The sequence below is a fragment of the Crocuta crocuta genome, unplaced genomic scaffold (genome assembly GCF_008692635.1).
Source record: "Crocuta crocuta isolate KB4526 unplaced genomic scaffold, BGI_CrCroc_1.0 scaffold24, whole genome shotgun sequence".
NCBI classification, from domain to species: domain Eukaryota; kingdom Metazoa; phylum Chordata; class Mammalia; order Carnivora; family Hyaenidae; genus Crocuta; species Crocuta crocuta.
The window spans coordinates 8,049,659-8,069,030 of record NW_027530974.1 but is presented as its reverse complement, the minus strand read 5'-3'; the positions used below and the strand labels follow the sequence as shown (position 1 = coordinate 8,069,030).

Below are 19,372 nucleotides of genomic sequence, written 5' to 3'. Positions count from 1 at the left end.
AATGTAAAAACATCAATGTAAAATCTAGTTGTAAACACTAGAGAATTGAAGCTATAGAACTGAAATGTGTAAGGTAGAGATGATACTAACTAAGAGCTGTATGTGTGTGCAGGATAACTGTAAGCGACATGAAGAGAATGAATGAATTGTGTGCAAAATACATACATATATATATGTATATATATATGTATGTATTTTAAACTGTTTTTACTAATCTTATCATTGGAGGCAATACTGGCAACTTATTTTGTATTATGTATTAATATAATTCTACCATGTCTGGCATATTAATAATCATTAGGAGGGGCACCAGGGCGGCTCACTCAGTTGAACATCCAACTTGGGCTCAGGTCATGATCTCGCAGTCTGTGAGTTTGAGTTGCGCATCAGCCTCTGTGCTGACAGCTCTGAGCTTGGAGCCTGCTTCTTCGGATTCCATGTCTCCCTCTCTGTCTTCCCCATCCCCACTCGAATTCTGTCTCTCTCTCTCTCTCTCAAAAATAAATAAACATTAAAATAAATGAATCATTATGATGAAGGAACAAGTATCTATGATTGCAGGGATAAAAAGATTAGATAAACATGCTATAGTCCTGAATTCTAAGTAGAAATACCAATACGAAAAATGATGTGTTTTGTCTTAAAAATGAGGATAATATTTAGAATTCAGAATTCTATGTGGATGTATATGTGCCTATTTGCACACGTTTTCAAAACTCAACTTTAAATTCAGACTTTTAAGGTGTTTCCTTCATTGAAAAGGACTAGAAACAATGACTAACCAACCCAGTAGCCATGAGCATTGCATCCCCAGTGCTCATTTCATAGGAACTTCTTGGAAGAATGACCATCTGCAAGTCTAGGGCAGGAAATGTACAAGTTGAGGAGCCTGTGGGATATTCTCATTCCAGGTAACAGGAAAGTCTTCAGAGTTTATGGAAAGAATGTGGGAGCCTACTTGAGAATGTCTTATTGGCCGAATATCAAATTAAGCACAGATAAGGATAATAACAGCAGTATGAAGAAACACATCATATATGTTAAATACATGAGTTCATAATCACACACACGAGCATGATGACACATATGCACACACAACAAACAGGCAAAGGAAAAAGTACTAATGGGTCACTTTAAAGGATACTAGAAAACCAATCATTTGAAAAAGTATAATAAAGAGAATCAAGAATTTATTCTGCATTCCCTTTACCAAGTAATAGCCGTGGGAAAACCAAATAGAAGGAGTAAAGTTTCTCTTTGTAAAATGCCCCCAGGGAAGAAAGTGTTCTTGGGTAGCTGTTACCATAAGAATGAAGCCTAATAAAATACTTCCTCAAATCTTCAAGCCTTAAAATAGAAATTATTTATTCTCTTGGATCTGTGGGTCTGTCAAGTGTAGGCGGACTTAGCTTGGACTCAACTGAGTGTTCAACTTCAAACTGCAGATCTGGTTCGCCAGGCCTGTTCTAACTGTATCTATTCTGGAGCCCAGGATGGAGGTTGAGCAGAAGCTTTCCTCACGGTGATGGCTGAAGCCCAAGATGGATAATGGAAATATAGAAACCTCTAAAAACTTAGGTTTAAAACTGTCACAGGGTCAATTCCACCCACATACCATTGGTCCAAGCAAGTAACATGTCTAAGGGTAAGGTCAAGAGGCAGGAAATGTGCTCTGACTTTGATATGCCAAGGCAAAGGTACAATGTGGACACAGGAAAGGGTGAAGAAGTGGAAAAAATACTTTAATCTTCTTCAGATGTCACTGGAATATTATCTTTTCAATGACAAATGGATTAAAGGATCTAGGAATTGATGTCAATACTGGCAACATCATGCAAAGAGATGGTCTGACATTACATGCCTCTTGAGGAATTCAACACCATCTATGAAGTGATCTTGCCTCCTCTCTCCAAATTAACCACATTTTATATGATTAGCTGTCTAGATGTAGTAAATAATTTATAGGAAATGTAGAATCAAGTAGAATCTGTTAAACTATATCATGAGAGGGGCACTTGGGTGGCTCAGTCGATTAAGGGTCTGACTTTGACCCAGGTCATGATCTTACTGCTTGTGGGTTCGAGCCCTGCATCGGGCTCTGTGCTGACACCCCAGAGCCTGGAGCCTGTTTCGGATTCTCTGTCTCCCTCTATCTCTGCTCCTCCCCGACTTGTACTCTGTCTCTCTCTCAAAAATGAGTAAATGTTAAAAAAAATTTTTTTAATAAAAAATAAAACTATATCATGAGAATGCAGCCAGCAAAATCCAGACTGTGAAAAATTCTCTACAAAAAATGATCAAGCTTCTTCAGTAACTAGATTAAAGAAATAAAAAGAGAATAAAATTTATATGCATACATATATAATGTATGCATTAAATACATATATAAGCATGTATATAATATTGTACTATGTATAAAATTCAAAATTATAATATTACCCTTCATTATACTGTTGGTATTTATTCCAAAGAACTGAAGATGTATTATGTTCACACAAAAACCTGTATGCAAAAGTTCATAGCAACTTTATTCATAATATCTGCAAACTGATAGCATCACAAATATTTTACAATGGGACTGAACTTAAAAATTCCATCTCAAAAAGTTATATACCATATGATTCTCTTTATACAACATTCTTAATATTAAAGATTAGATAAATGAGATAGACAGAAGAGGAGGTCTGTAAGAATATAATAGGATAATTTGTGGGATATTTGAAAGGTTGGAACAGTTCTGTGAATAGATAGTGCCGATGTTCACAAAAATCTACTGATGTAATAAAATTGTATACAACGATATGAACATGTGCATACACACACAGACACACAAATGGGTGTGTGTAAAACTGGTAAAATTCAAATAAATTCTATAAATTGAACCAATGTCAATTTCTAGTTTGATATTACCCTGAAGTTATGTAAGATGCTATCATTGGAAGGAAATTGGGTGAATGCTACATCTGTGCTATTTTTTGCAACATGCTGTTGATCTATAATTATTTCAAAATAAAAAGCTAGGAGAAAAAAACAATAGTACTTAGAGATACATAGTGGGTGATAAAATTATAAATCAGAGTAAGAAATGAATAACAAAAGTCAGGAAACTGAGTTGGAGGAAGAGAGGGCTGTGAGTGGGTGTTGGTGTGTGAAAGATTCGGATGTGGCTGGCAATGTCAATTTCTCAAGACTTCGGTGATTATTACAAAGGAATTCATATTATAATAATTTGTTAAGCCTCGCGTTTATTTTATGCAGTTTTCTGTACTTGCATTATGTTTACCAACAAAATATTTTAAATTAAAAACAATTAAAGTGAAACCTTCTGGAGTAGTAATTGTTTGAATACAAGGGAGTAACCACAATACACTCAATGCCATGGCTGTTTTCTGAGTCAGAGAAAGAACAAGTCGGGTACTCAGAAAATACTGTCAATTTGGGAGAGAGGTAGTTATGCAAAGGCAACATTATTTAGCAAAGAGTATGGCCTTGGAAGTCTGCCAATCATGGGAGAAGGTAGAGAGCAAAACAGAGCAGTGGTCCAAGTAGAGGACCTTGATGATCCTTAACAGTTATGTAGCATGGAAGGAAGTAGAGTCCATAGGAAGACTAATGAGTGCAGTCAGAGTCAGAAGTGCCAGAAGGGAATAGTATTATGGATACCAAGAGAATGGAGTAGTAGCTCTTCTTTATCAGGCCCCAAACTAATTTCCTGGGATCATCTTCTCAGAGAGGGAATGCCCATACAGTGGTTCAGGTTGTATACTGCAAAACTCTAGGGAAAGGCATCCACGAAGTGAATGAAGTCCTGAGAGTGAAGACATACACACCTTTCTGACCTCCACTCCCCTCTAATACTCAGGGTTTATGGGATTCTTTTCACTTCCGAGTGCAATATATTATTTGCACAGATGTTCACTCTGTCTTGAATATACTTTTATTCTTCCCACAAACCACCTTGCCTTGGAGTCTAATAGCAAATTTATACTACTCTGTGAAAATTTTGCAGAAATCTACCAAACTCACTTTGACTGAATACATTTCCCTCTAGTGGTCATATGGTCTGTCAGGAAAATAAAAATTTCCATATTTTAACATGTGTTCTTTGCATATTTGTTTTGATCTTAGGTGGAGAACTTTTTGAATACAAAAGCTATACCTTCATATCAACAACCCCTACAATGGGCACATCAAGATTCAGTAAGTACTTGTTGAATAAATGAATGAATGAACAGAGCAACCAATACCCACCTCTAGATATGACTCTGTACAATATCTTAACCTAACAGTCTTGTAAATAAAATCTCAACAAGATGGTATTTTTGAGCAATTTCCTTTGTTATTTATCCTGTAAAATCAGGAATGTAGACCTTACATAAACTATTCTAACCAACCAATATGCAAGATTGAAGCAAAGAGAAGATTGATAAGCAATGACAGCCCTGTGATCTTGCTCCTGTAGAGGCTAAATCAAAGTCAGAAGCTTTCTTTGGTGGATTTAGAGAAAAGTCCCTCAGATACAATATGTTAAATGATTGTCTACTTCTAGCACTTAAAATACACAACGATGGAATCAAAATCCTTGAAGCCAAGTAGCACAGTCATGGAAGCCCACTACTGTGGTTTTTGTGTATTTTTCTTCTCTTAATATCCCTTTCTCTCTCTTTAGATATGTTAATATTATTCTTTGTGCCATAGTATTATTCTTTGTGGCACAAACGAATATACCTAATATCAAAGGTAGACATTTCAAAGGAAATGTCAGCTATCCATTTACCAGGAGCTGGTTAGGTTGATGATTTGACATTACCAATTCCCCTAAAATAGGTTGAGGATTCTCATTCCTTCTTGGGATATTCCTTTCTACTGACCCAAAGTTGTTCCACTTGAGTTGCTCATGCCTTGGACTTCCAAGTAATTTCTTTGAAGAAAGTGTTCCACTGGAGCAAAAAATTAAATTAAAAAAAGAAAGGTGTTTTTGAAAGCTCTTCTTTCACGACCTGCCAAGTCCTAATGGAGGTGGGGGTGCTGGGAGGGGATGGGAAGAAGGAACTGAATGGGGTTGTGAGTGGGAAGTAGACACAGTTGAAGAACTGGTTCATCCTCTGGGGATACTCCAAGAAGACTTCTGAGCCAAGTACTGGTCATGGAATTTGAAATGTGACCTGTGCCTTCTGGAAATCTCTTCAGTGACCCTTGAAGGCCTTGCATCCCCAGCTAAAGTCATCAACCTCCCTCACATCACTTATTCAATATCCTCTATCTCGGTGAATGTCACCTACCTGCAGCCCTTCTTCCAAGCCAAAATCAAGGTTGGGGGGGGTACAGTTACCTCCTTTCTTGCTGTGCCTCACAGAGACAAAAGTCCTTAGGCATGCTCTCTCTTAACTCTGGGTCTTCCTTCATACAGTTTTCTGTCCTAGAAAGTCTCCTTGCCTCCTCTTCACCTCCCAGCAGTGGCCCAACTCACAATTCCTACAATCTATTTCATGTATTTCTGTGATCACTGTTAATCGATTACACTGCAGTTATTTGTTAATGACCCCTCACCTCTCCCATGAAGCCCATTTCTTTTATGCAATGAGGTCCTTCAGATCAAGAACCAGGTATAATCACCTTTGTACACCAGCAACTCAGCATAGATTCACATGCATAATGTCCGCTTAGTAAATGTGTGTAAAGACTGGGATTCAATAAATGATTTTATGTTCTTATTTTTAGTTCTCTGCTTGATTTCCAAGTATGGTTGGCCTTGGAACAGCACGGATTTGAACTGCACAAATATACTGATAAGTGATTTTTTTTGATAAATACAGTGCAGTCCTAAACATGTATTTTATCTTCCTTATGGTTTTTTACAAACGTTTTTTCAATAAGTTACTTTATTGTAAGACTTCATATAACATACAAAATATGTGCCAAACAATTGCTTTTGTTATTGGTAAGACTTCCAGCCAATAGCAAGCTATTAGTAGTTGAGTTTTTCAGCAATTACAAGCTGTACATGTATTTTTGACTATGTAGGGTATCAGTACCCCTAACCCGCACATGGCTCAAGGATCAACCTTTTCCCCGAAAGAATTTCTCCTAAACTCTTGTACTTTTCTTGTTATTTTCAATTCCAGAGAGATTACTGCAAAGTTGCCAATAAGATGTGCATATAACTGCCCAAACTATGCATGTTTCGATAAAAATTGAATTTTTTTTTACTGTCCAAACTTTGTCCTCAGTCTAGTCTCTATCAATGGTTATATATGATTTAAGTATACATTTAAAAGATTAGTATTTGTCACCATTTCTGGTAAACACTGGCTCTCCTCAATGTTTCATGCTTTAGGACTTTTAAGAAAACATTACATTTCTTTGAACAACAGAGAACTGTTAACATAGGAAAGGTGCCCAATTGAAAACTGCTCAACCATCCCACAGCCTGAAAGGGAAATGGACTCAGAAACGATTGCCCCTTTCTGGTGCTGTGCGAATTTTCTCATGTACGATGCACCTGTAGATTTTTGGCAGTAAGCTTTTTGGGAAGACACCCAGATCTGGAGTCAGCATTTTGTCCCTGTTTCCTTTGGTGAGTTTTGCCATATTTGTAGCCAGCGCTTCTGAACCGCTGTGCCGTAACTGCAGAGGAAAGGCAAAAGTGTGGATTCCTGCCAGCACCATGCAACTGCTCTCCTGTGAGCAGAGCTGAAAGCAGTAGGCAAGATGTATAGGGAAATTAGGCTAGATTCATTTACAGAAAGCGTTTATGTTGAACTAGCAGGTTCCTGTCGTGTCAGCAACTTCCGATCGCATTTATTTGTTACTACAGTCCTTGGTGAGAGTGCAATCCTATTAAACCTGTACGATACATTACACAAAATTGTAATCATTCTCTACTTTATAAAATAAAAATAACCGTAAAATTTATACAATTGTGGAGTCCTAATAGATTTTNTCTTGGGTCTCCGTGATTTCTCTTTAGGTAATAGGAACAATAGCCTTCCTATGACACTTGACTTCATGAATCAAAATGGAAAGAAAAAAGCCCTGAAATCAAGCTTTTTTTTTTTTTTAAATTTCAGAACATTGGCTCAGCTTGTATTTTTCCATAAACCAGCAACTTAAGAGCTTATTATCTTAAAATAATAAGCTATAGCTATTGCTCTGTATTACATTTTGCATAATGATATTATCTTTAATAATGAGATTAAAGTTTAAATGAAATCATCTTTGATACTAATTGTTATTAGTTCCAAAGCTGGTTGTTGCCAGCTCCTGCCATGTTCCTGAGCAGGTCCTGATCAGCTATGGCTCTGATACACTGGTAGAGGTCCATACACACCGGCAACTGGGGGTGTCTAGTTAGTGTTGTTATCGCAGAACAAATCAAGTATACCTGTTGCAGCAAGTGCAGGGTCCTGTATGTCAACAAAACCACAACACTCTCCCCCCTGTCCCAACAATTTGACACAACCTGAGTAGGCCAAGACTTCCAGCTGATTTCCTGCTCTGTGCTCCATAATCACCTCTGAGACTGGAGTCCTTCCCTAGCATTGACTCCCTGCCTGACTAAGGAAGAGTTCAGGGTTCAATGCTTGTGCTAACACTTCATAACTAAGAGATTTGGGGCAAAGTAGCTAACCTGTCTGAGGCTAACTTCACCATTAAGATGGAATAATAAAAACTACTCTGTTTCATTTTATACAGATTAGATATATGTATTATACACAGGGTGTGCGCTGAGAATTAAGTGAGATGTGGATAAGAATGTATAGTTTCTAGTATGTGATGTGTGCTGAGTTCGTGGTTATCACTCACACAGAGATGACTGATACTGCTGATCAAGGGTAGCAAGACATGCCACCCCAAAATACGCAATGTTGCCTTATCGGTTATCTTGAGCAGAAGCCATTTGGAAAAAATGAAACAAAACAAAACAAATGCAGGGAGAGGCTTTCTTTGAACTTCTCTTACCTGCCCACAGAAAGATCCCCCAAAGGGAATTCAAACACCATAGTTCATCTCCCTCAAAGCTTCCTCAACCAGAGAAGATTGGGGCTTATTACAGAAGAGGAAGTTGACACCACATCTAGACCGACCTTGTCATACACTGTCATACATTTTACCTGTTCTTCTAAGTACCATTCATCTTTCCTGAAAATCACTCTTTCCTAAGAGATCTGTATCTCCCTTCCCTATTAATATAGTATTTAATCCTCCAATTGGAAGCCATCTTGGGAAGTTACTCATTTTGCCCTGGGTATTTCTGCACATATACAGGAGGTTAATAAACTTCTGTTTAGTTTTCCCTTATTATCTGTCTTTTATTACAGGAGTCTCAATAAAGGACTCAGAAGGAAGAGGGAAAATTATTTTTTCTCCCTTATACTGATATCATTCCCATCATTCCTAGTCTCCTCCAATAGTCATCCATGTTCTCTTATTTTTCTAGCAATTGGCAGTGATCTTATTCTAAATAGTATTGACAGTTCAGAAAAATTGTATTTCTACTTTAAGAACACTATTTCCTATAAATTTTTGCCATTTATTTCTAGCTCATCTCTTATATAGAAGTCAGTCAGAGGGAATGCAAAATGTAGCAGCTACCTTAGAATACAGATAGTCAACTTCTTATAAATTAAATATACACTTATCATATGATCCAGCAATCATGCTCCTTGGTATTTACCCATCGGAGTTAAAACTCACGTTCCTTCAAAAACCTGCACATAAACATTTATAGCACCTTTATTAAAAATTGCAAACCTTGAAATCAACAAGATGTTAAGATGTCAACAAATTCTATGTTCCCCTTTCTTACGGAGAAATATCTCTCTGATCCCTCTGACTGGCTGAGAAAAAATCCTTTACAACCAACTTTAGCAGAGACTAGAAGCAGCCCCAATAACACCAGATAAGCCAAACAGACCAAAATAATACTCCAGAAACTCAGAAACATAAACTTCCATTAGAACACCAGCTTGCAAATGTAGGGCAAGATCCATGTGCTAAACCTCAATAAGGTGACTGCCTGCTAAAATGAAACATTTAAGCAGGATCCAGAGTCCTACTAATGGAAAAAATAAAGGAAAACTCCTTGAGGTCATACAGGTCAAAATGGCGGACTGCCCAAACTGCCCAGGCCAGGTGTTCTCCACACCCACTTCCTTTCCCTACCTCTGTGTATCGATGACCCCAAGGCACCCTAACCTTATACATCCAATCAGCTTTAAACACCTCTGCTGGTATGGGTGGGCTTCTTTTAATTTTATAAGCAAATGACCACCTTTGTTTGGGAGCTCAGACCTCTGGAGAATGATCTCCTCTGAGCCCAGTGTTGTAAAATAAACTTCCTCCCTTCCAAGATCTCTGAGTCCTGCTTAGTTCTTCCTCCAATGATCCAGATCAGATTTCTGCAACACTACTAACATAGTAGATAATATGTCCAGAATACAATAAAAATTACCTGTCATACAAAGAATTGAGAAAATTCCAATTTGAATAAGATAAGACAATCAACTGATACAAGTATTGGTTATCAATCAGATGTTGGAATTATTTGACAAGCACTTTGGAACAGCTGTCATAAACATGTTATTTTTTTAAATTTTTTATTTATTTAAATCCAAGCAAGTTAACGTATAGTGCAATAATGATTTCAGGAATAGAATTTAGTGATTCATCACTTACATGTAACACCCAGTGCTTATCCATACAAGTGCTCTCCTTAACGCCCATCACCCATCTAGCCCTTCCCCCCACCCCACACCCCACCAGCAACCATCAGTTTCTTCTCTGTATTTAAGAATCTTTTACAGTTTGTCTCCCTCTTTGTTAAAAACAAACAAACTCATAAACATGTTTGATCAACTAATTACAAATTGTCTTGAAACAAATGAAAAACTGAGAAAGAAACACAGCATAGAGAGAGAAATGATTAAAAACAATCAGTTTGAAATTACACAACTAAAAACATATACACAGTAAGAAATTAAGAAGCAAAGATTTCACTAAATGGTCCCAACAGTAGAAGATGGAGATCAGGAGGGTGGAATTAGTGAATTCCATAGAACTCACCCAATTTCAACAACAGAGGTAAAGTAGACTTGAAAACTAAAACAAAAACAAACCAAAAAAAAAAAAAAAAAAAAAAAAAAAAAAAAAAAAAGAATGGACAGAGACTCAGGAGCCTGTGGGACAGCAATGAAAGAGCCGTCATTTGCATTTGTATCAGCAGATCCCTGAAGGAGAGAAGAAAAAGATTGGGGGAATTAAAGCATCTTTGAAGAAACAATGGCTGGAAACTTGCCAAATTTGGCAAAAGACATAACATTCAGATCCAAGAAACTGAGCAAACTATAAACAGATTAAACCCAAAGAAATCTAAACAAAGACACATTATAATTAAAGTTTTGAAGACTACAGATAAAGGCAAAATATCCTGAAAGCAGCCAGAGGAAAAATGGGTCATTACGTCCAGGAAATCCATCAGGTTTCGCATGTCCAACCACAGAGGCCAAAAGAAAGGAGCACAGTATTTTGCCAAGTGTCGGAAAAAAAAAACTATCAGATGAATTCTATATCTGGGAAAACTATCATTCAAGGAAGAAGAGAAAATGAAGACAAAAACAAAAAGGATTTGTCTCTAACAGATCACCCTTAAAGATCCAGTAGAGTAAATTCTTCAGAGAAGAAATGGTCAAGGAAGGTGTCTTGAAACATCTGGAAGGAGGAAACAGTGATGATTGAAACAGAAATTTCAACATGACCTGATTTCTAAAACAATGATATTTGCAAGAGGAAAAGGGAAGTGGATATAAATGAATGTGAGGTTCGCACACTTTGCTCAGGTGTAGTACAATGTTGATTCCAATAGACCTTTATACATCATGCATGTAACTGGGTGCCTGGGTGACTCCCTTGGTTAAGTGTTCGACTCTTCATGTCAGCTCAGGTCACCATCTCACACTTCATGAGTTTGAGCTCCATGGGCTCTGGGTTGACAGCACAGAGGCTGCTTAGGATTCTGTCTCTCTCCCTTCTTCTCTGCTCCCCCCCTCCCCACCCCCCGCCCGGTGCATTCTCTCTCTCTGTCATAATAAATTAATAAACTTAAAAAAAAAGTCATTCATACACTTTGTAATACCCAGTCAACCACCATGAAAACTATGTAGAGATACATTCAAAAACACTATACAGGCATACCTTGTTTCACCGTGCTTTGCTTTATTGTATTTGCTTTCTTGTACTTTGCAAATACTGTACTTTTTTACAAATCAAAGGTCTGTGGCAACCCTTCATTGAGCAAGTCTTTTGGTGCATTCTTTCCCAGCATTTGCTCACCTCACAGCTCTGTGTCACATGTTGGTAATTCTCTCAATATTCTGAATCTTTTTTTTTGTTTGTTTATTTGTTATAGTTATCTATAATCAGTGATTATGATTTGCTGAAAACTTAGATGATGGTTAGCACAATTTTTAACAATGAAGCTTTTTTTTAAAAATTTACTTTGAGAGAAAGAGAGGGAGAGAGAACGAGCTCAGAGGGGCGGAGAGAAAGGGACAGAGGATCTGACGGGGACTCCTTGCTATCAGCACAGAGCTTGATGAAGAGCTCAGACTCACAAGCTGTGAGATCATGACCTGAGCCAGAGTCAGACGCTTAACTGACTGAGCCATCCAGGCACCCCTAGCAATGAAGTATTTTTTAATCAAGGTATGTATATTGTTTTCCTATGTTTCACTTTATTGTTTGTATCTTTATTTTTTATTGGTACTCGTTAAAAAGAAATAGGGATATGAACATCCATGTCTTCTATATTTTTCAAAGCTTTGTAAATTTCATCTGAAAATAAAATGCGGTATTTCATAAAAGCCTTTTTAAATGTCTAAAATATAATTATTTTCTCAGTAAATTCACTTGTAGCTCTTAGGATAAATGATCTGGCCTAGAGTCATTTTACAGAAATAAATATGTAAGAAAATACAATTTAATTTTATAAGCTTGTCTCATTTTTTAATTAAATTGAGGTACAGTGGATACACAATATTACATTAGTTTCAAGTGTACAATATAGTGACTCAACAGCTCTACGTATTATGCTGTGCTCATCACAAGTGTAACTACTGTCTTTTCACTCTACCACACTATTACAATACCACGGACTATACTCTCTATGCCATACCTTTCATATCCATGACTTACACATTCCATAACGGGAAGCCTGTGTCTCTCAGTCCCCTGTACATGGTTTTGTTTTAGAAATGACACTATTTCACACTTAACAGACTATGGTATAGTGAAGACATACCTTTTATATGCATTGGGAAACCAAAAAAATATATTTGATTTCTTTAATCAAATATTGTGATAAAAGAATTGTGATATTTACTCTATTGCAGTGGTCTGTAGGTAATATGTCTGCAATATCTCTGTGGTATGTCTATATGTTAATCAAGATAGAATCCTAAAATCCTGGATTTAAAAATTTAAATAATTCATGGATACACAAGAAAAACAGATGGACACAAAGAGGAGAAAACTAAAGAGAAAACACAATAAAATTGCAGATATAACCACAAAATATCAATAATTATCTGAAAAATGCAAATGGTTTAAACACCAATCAAAAGACAAGTTGGCAGAGTGAGTTAAAAAATGATCCAATGCTGCTTAAAATAAAACCACATCAAATTCAATGATGTATGTGGGTGGGAAGTGAATTCAACAACTTAGAAGAAATGGATCAATTCTTTAAAAACCACAGACTATCAAAACTCAGACAAAATGAAGTAGGCAATCTGAGCAGTCCTATAACCCCCAAATAAATAGAATTTGTAATTACAAAGCTCCTAAAAAAAAAAAAAAAAAGAAACTCTCCAGGCCCAGATGATTTTCAGGAGCAAAATATTAGCAAACTAAATCCAAAAATGTATAAAAAAGAATTATATAGCATGACCATGTGGAATTTATTCCAAGTATGCAAAGCTAACTCAATATTTGAAAATCAACTGATAAAATCCATTATCTCAACAAAGCTAAAGAAGAAAAATCATATTATCATAACAATTGATACAGAAAAAGCATTCAACAAAATCCAATACCAAGTCATATATAACTCTCAAGTTAGGAACAGAGAATTTCTTCACATTGACACAACACATCCACAAAAGAATCTACACTTACATTGTATTTAATCATACTTAATGGTGAAGAGTGGAATGTTTTTCCTCTAGAATCAGCAGTAAGTCAAGGATGCTCACTCTAACTTTTACTCAACATAGTAGTAGAAGTTCTAGTCACCAGAACTTGGCAAGAGAAAGAAATCAAAGACATGGACATTGGAAAGGAAGGAATTAAACTAACTCAATTTGTAGCTGATATGATATTGACATAAAAAAATCTAAGGAAACACATACACACACCCACACACCTCTAAGAAATAAGAAATGAGTTCAGCAAGGTTGTAAGATTCAAGACACACACACACACTTGCACATTGATTGCATTTCTATATAACATCAATGAACATATACACACAAATATTTTTTAAATGCAATACCATTTAGGGACTCCTGAAAGGTTCAGTCGGTTATGCATCTTACTTCAGCTCAGGTCTGATCTCACTGTTCATGGTTTGAAGATCCACGTCAGACTGTGCTAACAGCTCAGAGCCTGGAGCCTACTTCAGATTCTGTGTCTCCGTCTCTCTCTGCCCCTCCCCACTGTTCTCTCTCTCTCTCTCTCTCTCTCTCGGTCTCTTAATAATAAATGAAACATTAAAAAAACGCAACAGTGGGACGCCTGGGTGGCTCAGTCAGTTAAGCATCTGACTTCGACTCAGGTCATGATCTCACAGTTGATGGGTTCGAGCCCTGCCCCAGGCTCTGTGCTGACAGCTCAGAGCCTAGAGGCTGCTTTAGATTATCTGTTTCCCTCTCTGTGTCTCAAAACTAAACAAAAATGTTAAAAAAATAAACAAAATAAAAAACTTTTAAAAATGCAATACCATTTAAAGTTGCTTCACAAAAAAGATAGCATGTAGATAAAAATCCAATAAAACATGTAAAGGATGTAGATGATAACAATTACAAAATGCTCATGAAATAAATCAAAGAATATCCAAATAAATGGGAGCTCCTGGGTGGCTCCATCGGTTAAGTGTTTGACTTGATTTCAGCTCAAGGGATGATCTCACAGTTCGTGGGTTCAAGCCCCACATAGGATGCCACACTGATAGTACAGAGCCTGCTTGGAGTTCTCTCTCTGCCTCTCTCTCTGTCCCACCGCTGCTCATTCACTCACATATGTGTGCACACATTCTCTCTCTCTCTTAAAATAAATAAATAAACTTTACAAAAAAAGAATAAAGTGGGTAAGATTACTAATATTAAAACTTACCAAATAGTGGCAGTAACCAAAATGGTGTAATCTTAGTGGAGAAAAGACACATTGATCAACGAAACAGAATCGCATAACCAGAAATTGTAGTCTGAAAATGCACTCAACTGATTTTGACAAAGATTCAGGGAAAGAAAGGTTGCCCTGAAGATGATGTTGAAGCAACTGGATATCCAGAAACCAAAGCAAACACACAAAAAAATGCCCTTTATATAAACTTTCCATCTATACAAGAGTTATCTCAGAATGACCACAAAAATTAATGTAAAATGTAAGACTCTAAAACTTTTGGGAAGAAAATAAGAGAAAATAATAGGAAGCTAAGTCTAGGCAAAGTGTTCTTAAATGTGACATCAAAAGTGTAGTTCGTCAAAAGTTTGCTCTGTGAAAGTCCATGTGGAAAGGACAAAAAGCAAATTCCCCCCGTTGCCTGGGTGACTCAGTCGGTTGAGTGTCTGACTCTTGATTTCTGCTTAGGTCATGATCTCCAGGTTCTTGAGATTGAGCTCCGCGTTGGACTCTGTGCTGACAGTGTGGAGCCTGCTTGGGATTCTCTGCCCCTCTCCCTGCTTGCCCTCACATAGGATCTTTCTCTCATTCTCTCTCTTTCAATATAAATAAATAAACATTTAAAAAACAAGCTTCCAAGTGGGAAAAAAGTATTTGCAAACCGCACATTCAACTGAAAGATGACACAATATGTTACCTTAATAAATGTGCTTTTTGTCCTAAGGGTTATTTTGAGCTTAAGGTGCTTAAACAACAGCAGATGCAGGCAGGGCATTCTAATCTCCACTCTTGGTCCTGAAAACAGGAGATAAACACTTCCATGTGAAAGTGCCCTTTTTGTCCTAGAAAGAAAGTAACATTCTTATCATCAAGGAGGAGAAATGGAGACTGAGAGAATTCTATTACAACAGACCTTGTGAGCATAATTCTCATTCTCTGTGTTAGCTTTCTCACATCATTCAGTTCCTTTTTCACAAGCTGCCTCTCTTTTTTCAACCAAAAAAGTCTATTTTCCATTTCTCTGAGTCTTTGTTTCCTTATGAGGACTTTTATGTCATGTAAAATTTACATAAATCTGTCTTTTTTCTGTGATTCATTATTATGTCAGGCCTGGCCAAAAAACCAGAGGGTAGAGGGTAGAGGTAAAATTTTACTCCCCAACAAAACAAAGAATTAGTAACTAGAATACATAGAGAACTCTCACACTCAATGGTTTAACGTAAAACTTCAGTTAGAAAATGTATGAAAGACATGAAGAGTCACTTTACTGAAGAGGGTATGCAGATAGCAAATAATCACATGAAAAGTTGTTAAACATTATTAGCCATTCAGGAAATGCAAATCAAAACCACAATAATCTGTAACTACATAATTATCAAAATGGCTAAAATAAAAGATATATATATGATATCTGTATATATATACATATATATATATATGGTACCAAATTTTGATGAAGATATGGAGAAACTGGTTGGTCCATAAATTCATTGGTAGTGGGAACGTACAATGAAACAGCCACTTGGAAAAGTTTAATACTTTCTTAAAAACTAACCATGCAATTACCATATGACTTAGCTATTGCACTCCTGAGCATGTATCCCAGAGAATGCATTTCAGTTTACACAAAAACCTACACTCAAATGTTCAGAGAAGCTTTAATTTGTGAGAGCCCCAAACTGGAAGCCATCAAAATCCCTTTCAAGAAATGTACAGTTTGGGGCACCTGGATGGTTCAGTTGGTTGAGTGTCCAACTCCTGATTTCTGCTTAATCATGATCTCCAGGTTCACAAGATGGAGCTCCACATTGGACTCTATGCTGACAGCATGGAGCCTGATTGGGATTCTCTCTCTGCCCCTCCCTGGTGTGTTCTCTCTGTCTTTCAAAAATTAAAAAATGACCTTAACAAATATTAAAGGTCTGTATGGTTAAACCAATTATGGGGCATACTTTCCATGGATTACTACTAGGAGCTACTGAAAGATGCAAAGATTTGGATGAATCTCCAGAATTGAAACAAGCTAGTCTTATCATGGTAGTTAAAACCATAAACCCACAGGAACATCTCAACTGCCCATTAACAGTAGAATGGGTACATTGAGCTCTACATACACAATGAAACACTCTATGACTCTTTGAAGTGGATGGACTATTGAAAAAGTAACAGCATGAATGAATCCCACTAAAAAGTACTCAGCAAAAAAAGCCAGTCAGTATACTGCCTGATTCCATTTGCACAAAGTTCAAATATGGGTAAGAGTACTTCATGGTGTTAGAAGCCAGGAGTGTGATTACTTTTGGGAAAGAGGGTGAGTCCTGGCCAAGATGGGTAGAAGAAGGTCATCTGTAGCTGATGATGTTCTATTTCGTGACATAGGTGGTGGATTAAATGGGTGTAGTCCTATTCAGTGAGTGACATCCTCTTATCTTGCATTCCTTCCTCGGAAAATTCCATGATTCCCATTAACTGAAGAATACCATTGAAACCCAATAAAAGTGGCACATAAGTCTTCTTGTTTTCATATTCCACTGTCTCTTAACCAATCACTCCTCTTGCCCTGCACTCTGCATTTACTCATTTTCCCGAATATTTGCTGAGTGCTTAGTTGGTATAGGGCACTGTGCTCGGTGGCAGGAATTCATTTTGGAGCAATATAAATGTTTTTTCCTCTCTGGTGACGTTCATTGCCCAGTAGAGAAGACGTAACCTTAAATAGTTAATTATATTTGGTAAGTCTGAAACTGCTATGAGAGAAGAAAAATAGGATCTTATGAGAACATAAAGAAGAAACATCTAAAGAAAAGCAGAAAAGGCTTCTCATGGGAATAAGGTTGATCTTGATAAAAGGATTAATAGATATTCGCCAGACATGATGTGCTGTGTGTGTGCATATGTGTGTGTGTGTGAGAGAGAGAGAGACAGAGATCTCAATTAGTCACTGATTTCTTTATTGTGAAGGATTTGTCTTAGATGGTCTCAGTGGGTAGAATGAAAATAAATAGAAGCCATAGAGACAAAGATTTCATATTTTTAAATGAACTATTTCTACACAATTAAAGCTTTCTGAAATTGGAGTAGACAATTGTGTTGAATTCTTAATTATAGTAGTAGCTTTACAAAGCAGAGGACAGAGCATATTATTACTCTGCTATGAAGTATCTAAAATACTCAAAGGCAGAGAAGTAGATAATAGAATGGCAGTTACCAGGGGATGGAGAGAGGTGTGTACAGAGAGTTGTTCAATGGCCATAAAGTAGCAGTTATACAAGATAAGTAAGTTATAGAGATATGCTGTCCAATACAGTGACTATAGTGAACAATGAGGTGTGGCGTACTTAAAAATTTGTTGAGGATAGATCTTATGTTAAATGTTCGTTACACACACACACACACACACACACACACACACTAGAAAACCAAACCAAACCAAACCAAAGAGATACCAAGAAACTTGGAGGTGATGGGTGTGTTTATTATCTGGATTGTGGCAATTGTGATTTGAGTAGATGCATATGTCCTAATATATCAAATTGTATACCTTAATTATAGGCAGTTTTCTGTGTAAAATCTCAATAAGGCTGGAAAAAATAAAAGATTTCTTTTTATCAAAGCAGAACAACATTTAAGCTTATGAAAGAGGAATCAAAACAGATCCCTTCTAACACCATGATCGCATGATAATCAGAGACGCTCTGTACTGTCTGTTGGTCCTCGGTGACTCATTAAGGTGGCACAATTTCTAAGAACCACATCTAGGTTATGCTTTCTCAATGGAGAGCACCCACATGAACACACAGAAAGAGATTAAGGTGCTGCTTATTTTTCCCATGAAAATTACATAACAGGAGCTTATTTTTCATGAAAGCCCTGACCACATACTAAATCATAATCAAAACAGTTAACCTACACTTTTTCCTGTAAATATCTACTTTTCCCTCCTTCAGTTTATAGCTGGCGGCACTTATGATCTGACACACTATGACACCACGCTTTTTTTTTAAAGTTCAGTTTGTTTATTTTGGGAGAGAGAGAGGAGAGAGACAATCCTAAGCAAGTTCTGCACTGTCAGTGTATTTAGTCTGACACTGGGCCCAAACCCACGAACGGGGAGAATCTGAAGTGAGCCTAAATCAAGAGTTCTTTGGTTAACTGACTGAGGTGCCCCCATACCCTATCATCTTTCTTGAGGTGATCTGAGCGGTTACAGTCAGGAAATAAGAGCACATCATGAAGCCATGCTCTCGTCATGGATTGCATGACCACGTTTCTAAACCAAAGTATTTACATTTTTCTTGTGCCTATAAATTGCTTTAAGTGAACCTTTTATTAACTAGAGCAGATAGTTTATTTTGTGCATATTTAAATGCTTGGATCCCTGCCAGGGAGTGAGTAACTATGAAGCTGGGCCTTGGATTTTGAGCAATCATGAAACTCTTTAGTTTTCTTTAGCTTTTGCAGCTGTCATCCAAATATGTGCATTTTCTTCCATTTGCTCTTAACATTTTATTCAACGAACTCCTCCCATAGTGTTCCTCCGGATCCGGAAACTCCTGCATTTGGCTACATGGTGCCATTCTACTCTTGTGATTCACTCTACAGATCCAACTGGGACAGCTATGGTGTGTGTGGGTTTGGGGACTGGACTTTCTTCCCCACAGGAGATCCCAAGGAAGATTCGTCCACAGGACTGGTGGGTCAAAGAATTCACCACCAGCATCACATTCTCAGTGCTGTTACATAACTAAAATGAAGAAAAAGGAGAGAAGGGGTAGGAAGGAAGGAAGGAATGAAGGAAGGGAGGGAGGGAGGGAGGGAGGAAGATGTTGGGAGACTGAGTTTGGATTCTCCATTCTGTCCAAGACTGTGTTTGGGTCTTTGCCCAAGCAAAACAAAACAAAATTGTTTGATCTGCTACAGATTCAAGACCAGATCGGTTTGGGGCACAGTCACAACTGAGACCTTTACTTCTCTA

General features: G+C 37.2%; 1 protein-coding gene across 2 annotated transcripts in view; it reads right to left on the bottom strand.

Annotated features, from left to right (window-relative positions):
• LOC144236397 (uncharacterized) overlaps positions 1–13,704 on the bottom strand; it is a 40,215-nt gene extending 26,511 nt beyond the window's left edge. For both annotated transcript variants that reach the window (XR_013336520.1, XM_077770006.1), the window contains exon 1: positions 13,550–13,704. The gene's annotated coding sequence lies outside the window, so the exon portion shown is untranslated. The remainder of the gene's footprint in view (positions 1–13,549) is intronic.
• Between the last annotated feature and the right edge of the window lie 5,668 nt (positions 13,705–19,372).